Source organism: Pseudochaenichthys georgianus, chromosome 4, assembly GCF_902827115.2.
Source record: "Pseudochaenichthys georgianus chromosome 4, fPseGeo1.2, whole genome shotgun sequence".
Taxonomy (NCBI): Eukaryota; Metazoa; Chordata; class Actinopteri; order Perciformes; family Channichthyidae; genus Pseudochaenichthys; species Pseudochaenichthys georgianus.
The window spans coordinates 32902823-32908547 of NC_047506.1; positions in this window are offsets into that span (position 1 = coordinate 32902823).

Below are 5725 nucleotides of genomic sequence, written 5' to 3' on the forward strand. Positions count from 1 at the left end.
TATTTAAGAATGTCAAATAATAATAATGCATCTTTTGGAGGACATATTACTTGAATTCTTATGTTTAAATATCTTATTTGATCTTTTATTGCACATTCTTAGTTCTTATTATATACTATGTTATATTTTATTTTAATATATTTTATTCATTATATGATGGAACAACTGTCTCAAAAACTATTATTTCTGATTCTGATGTTAATTAATCTGGTGAGGTATAGCCGATTCTGACACTTCCTGTACTGTAGGTTGTTTCTGGTTCATTACAATTGTGTCTATTGTGTCCATCTCATTGGTTGCTCAATATAACTGTACTCACAATAATGCTAAGATCTGGGAGCATGGTAACATTGCAACAAGAACTATTTGGATCAGATCAGGTTTTAAACCAACTCGCTTTCTTTTTGTTGGTTACAAACTCTCTTCCTTCTTTACATCTTCTCACTATTACCTGTCTCCCAATTGTTTCTGTCAACAACTAAAGACTGCAAGATATTATCATTACTGCTATAACAAAGGAACAAAACGACAAACATAAGAACCAATTTGTTATACACCAGAATTATTCATTTTGACTGGAAACTGTCCATTCTGATTGGAAACAGCTGAGGGTGCATGGACCCGCCCAGGTGGACATCCATCACACTGACAGGGACCTCACTACTGTTAATGAAGTCTGTCATGTGTGTTTGTGAGCTGATGTCACTGTTTGTGTTTGTGAAGCTGTCGGCTGGAGAACATTTGTATCAGGTCTAATTATGATGGATTTCATGACTGAGGGTGAACGCAATTCTGTGTATGTGTGGGGGGGGTATGTGTGTGTGTTGCACTAACTGACAGTTCCATAGTGTCATAGCACCCCCCCCCCCCCCCACACATGAAGCTTTTGTTTCCTTCTTACACACAAAATGACATTTAAAAGGTGTCTCACACACACACACCAATGGCTGTCATCACCAGCTGTGTGTGTGTGTGTGTGTGTGTGTGTGTGTGTGTGTGTGTGTGTGTGTGTGTGTGTGTGTGTGTGTGTGTGTGTGTGTGTGTGTGTGTGTGTGTGTGTGTGTGTGTGTGTGTGTGTGTGTGTGTGTGTGTGTGTGTGTGTGTGTGTGTGTGTGTGTGTGTGTGTGTGTGTGTGTGTGTGTGTGTGTGTGTGTGTGTGTGTGTGTCATTTTTGACCTATTGAGCATTCTGATGAGCCGAGCTCAGAGGCTGGTGGCTGAGATGTAGATGGAATATTGATTTTGTTGGTGTGTGAGGGATAGGAGTGCCGGGGGTTATTGTTAAACATGGAGCTCAGAAGCACTGAGATGATGACAGATTTAACTCTAAATACCTTGCAGGTGTATAATTGGATGAAAACTGAACGTATTTTGTCTTCTCGTGGTTTGTCTTCATTTATACATGCCTTGTTGTTGCCATGGTGCACATCAGTGTGTGGCCAAAGCAGAATTTATATTGCAACTAAGGTTAGTTTAAATTGCTTTATCAAACACACATTAAAAGATCAAATTTGATAAATCGGAAGTAAGAGAGCAAAGTCACCTTGCCTTTATCTTCTATTAATATATGCTATAATTATCCCTATTTAATCTCTTGAAACACATTTTATTGACTTCAACCTTATCTTAAAATGATGATCTTCATATATATATATACACAAACAGCCTTTGTTTGCCTTTCCATGCCTATAAATATAAGCCATATTGTGACAGTTTTGCGTACATTGTTTTGAATAACTTAATGTTTTTGTATGTCTTAGTTTGCTGATAAAGGGAAAAATAATCTTGAAATGTTGAGGGAGAATCGAGTTGAGTGTGCATTATCTCCAAAGTCTAAATAAGAAAGCAAATCATTTAAATTGCTAAATGATGTAGAATTTGTATCACTTTCAAAGGAGATTTCATTGATTTTTTTTTTGGACCATTTTGAGGCAGTGGAACGTGCAATATTGACATTTGTTATAGCAAACAGTTGACAGCAGACACAAAGCAACATTACCACCCATTTGCACTGTTTGTTTCCACTGCTAATCGTCCTTTAGCCTCTGTTTGGTTAGCAATATCACACTCAGTGGACTTTACAGAAACAAACCACAACATTGTAAACAATACAATTACTGGAAAATAATGAAAAGACAAGATAGTGTAAAATATAAATAAAATGAATTAAGAGACAACAAAAGACAATTAAAAACCAATCAAACGATACAATAAAATGAAGGAACCAGGAGGACGAACATAGGGAATAATCTGAAACCAGCTCTCACTAAAGGCTTGGTCTTGAGCACACTCTTAAAAGTATGGACACTGTCTGCCGTTCTGATAAAAAAAGGAAGTTAGTTCCACAGAAAGGGAGCTTGGTAGCTGACTATCTGACTCCTGCTTTTGCGGGGTCTGGGAACCAGACCTGCACCGTGGAAACGTAATGTTCTAGAGGGGCAGTTGTGGATTAAAAATTAAAATAGGTATAGTGGTGCCTGACCATTATGTTATTTGTAAGTACTCAATTATATACTTAACTGGGAGCTGCTAAAATTGGAGTCCTATGGAGTCCTTTGGAGGATGGTCCTTTTCCCTTGTTTTTGTTAATAGACAGGCTACAACATTTTTAACCCGTTTTCTATGGATGTGTAGGGACAGCCTGATAAAAGGAAGTTGCAAAATTCTGCAACGTTTTGCTCTAGCTCTATCAGTGAAAACAAGATGTGTTTCTTGGTTTGGTTCTGGGTTCATTGCAAGTCAGGGTTTAACAGAGTTTCAAAACAGAAACAGTGCCAATGAGAGCAATGGGACCATAACCAACAAATAAAATGTGGGTCATAAAACCAAAACAACGAGCTCAAAGACACCAAAAGCTCGTAGAACCGCAGAGTTGCGTTATAATTCTCTGCAGGTTTTATATTATGCGTTGACATTTGATCCATTGTTGATAGACATATTGATCAATGCACTTTCAATATTGGCATTTACTGAACATTTGAAGAGTCTCCTTTCTGAAATCTATAACTAAAATATGACTACGGAAATCATGCCTTTGCACAAAAGACTGAAAAGCAATGGGGGAAATTCAAAACATCTCCGCTAAGTGTCTTATACTTTCTGTAGCCCCTTTGTGATTTTCTTTCTTTTCATGTTGATTGCTCTCTCTTCCTATCATTCTGTTTCTCTCTTTCATATTTAAAGTATATTATTAAATAGACTCTCTTGTTGCTGTTTTCTCTCTGTAAAAGCCTGAGCATTTGAGATTAAAGCAGAATTCAGCAGCGATAGATAACCTGCTGCATGGCTGAACAACGCTCCGCCTCCTGTCTATTGTCAGACCTGTTATTAGTCAATATTTACTCAGCCTTGTGTCACAATGCATGTAATCTTCACCGGCAGGAGCTGGAGCACTGATAAATAGTATGCGGGACAAAAGAAGTATTAAGGTCTGCTGCTTCCATTCACATACATCGCCAGAGCAAATCAGCTTTGAAAACATGTTAAACAAAAGACTTTGTTTTTGAGAAAAGCTCAGTGGTACTGCCATGTTAGTATAGAAAAACAAGGATAAATTGTGGTCTTGGACATCTCAATCATGAAAGTATTTTGAAACAATGAGCCCTGGGGCATAGATATACCATTAGAGCACTCTTTTGTATTATAAACTCTACTCATTGTACGCTATACTTGCAGAAAACTGTGCAAATGTGTGTTCATTACGCGTCACTTTGGTGTTGTTTTGCATTTCTTTAGTTTTTTCTTTGTCTCCTTGTGGTCGTTATGCATCCCTTTGCTGTAGTTTGGCATCCCTTTGTGGTCGTCTCTGGCTGTTTATATCTCTTTAAAGGTCCCATGTCATGGCCATTTCTACTGATCATAATTCTATTGTTGAGGTCTACTAAATTAGATTTATATTGTGCAATTTTCCAAACTCACATTGGTTTCTCATACAGCATCTCTGTATAGTATGTGTATTCACTTTCTTTCCTAAACGGCTTGTTGGAGCTCCTGCCCCCCCCTCCCTGTGAGCCCACTGTGCTCTGATTGGTCAGCTCGCCAACTCTGTTCTGATGAGTTCACCACCGTTACAGCGGAACATCAGTGATTATGTGTTACAATGGCGTTTTATAGCAACCAGAAAATGACACCAGTAAGGACAAACAGTTGAGAATGCTGCGTGGGGTCTGGGTGCCGTGTTGGCGGGACGTTGCGAGGCTCGCTGCTGCGAGGAGCGGACAGTGTGAGCTGGCTTACTGGTGTGGTTTCCTGGTTGCTGCATGGGGTCGGCGAAACCCAGCCCGAAACCAGTCCGAGCACACACACACACCCTGGCTATGAGTCTGTGTGTCTGCTCACACACAGACTCATAGCCTTGCCGCGTCCCACCGTCCAGGCTGAGAAATCCGTGCGGAGCTGCAGCTGAGAAAAATAAGGCTGAGTGTGTGTGTGTGAGGAGCTCCGCGGATTGGTCCATTTGGATCGTCGTTACGTCACTTGGTTCCCGGAAGAAAAAAATGGAAAAATAAAATCTCCAACGAGGCGTTCTGGGGCAGCATAGACACGTCTTTTCTGTGTTAGAGTTTTACTTGCTACAGGGTGTACTTTGAGGGTTTGTGATTTTGCAGACCGTTTACATGCATACATGTAAGGGATAATGTGCAGCGACGTGGTCATTATGGGGAAAAGAACACAGACAGGCCGATCAGGAGCCCGACGCGAAGCGGAGGGATCTAGATCGGCATGTTCAACTGTATACAGTTAAATCGAACGGACTTCTTTGTGCAGATGTGAGCGTCCTTAACAATGGTCAATAAGTCCTTGACAGCGGTCTGTCTGTTCTGGATTAACTAACGACTTATCGAAAACATGTTTCGGAAAATAATAGCTGTCTGTGTATGCCTTCTTTACTTCCGTTTCGCTTCTCATGCACTGATTGGCTAAGCTGAACAGCCAATCAGAGTGATTTCTTTGGCCGACAGCCTCCCGATTCAACATGTTGAAGCGGAAGGTGTCGGCACGGCCGAAAATACATTACGGTGCGGGACACACCAATCTGAGTAGGGCGACAGGACGCTCATCGACGGCCAGACATCTATTGACGGCCAGACATCTATTGACGGCCGAAATAGGCGCGGTGTGTCCGGGCCTTAAGGTTTATGGCATTGCTATACATTTATTTAGCGTTATGGCATTGTTGTAATTTGTTCTCTCTTGTTTGTGCATTGGCATTGCTTTGTGGTTGTTTAATGTATCTTTGTTTTCATTCTGCATATCTTTGTGTTCTTTTTTGGTATTTTTGTCTCTTGGTGGTGGTAGTAGCTTAGTCCAAGGGAATTTGGATTTGGAACTGGAGGAATGACGTGGCTTAGACCTGGTGCCCTTGAGCAAGGCATTGAACCCTTAACTGCTTGACCAGCCTCATCACGCATCAACGTTATATACTTCTTTCTTCTTCCTTTTCAGAGGGTTGTGACACTTCGAGTATGTTTTGGTCTTGTTGGATGCATGTAGAGTGCAGTGGGTTTATCACATATGCATGTTTCTAGAAAACATGAGAACCAAGCCAAGAACCAGGACCAAAACTAACATCTAAAAAAGGCTAAAAAGCTCCATAGAGCTGCAGACTTCAAACAAATTTTTTTACAATACACATAGTTATTTCAACAATTGTTTATAAAGCACATGACGCTCAAATAATTTTGGGCTCATTAACCATTTATTTAAAAGGTTAAATAGGCCCAAAA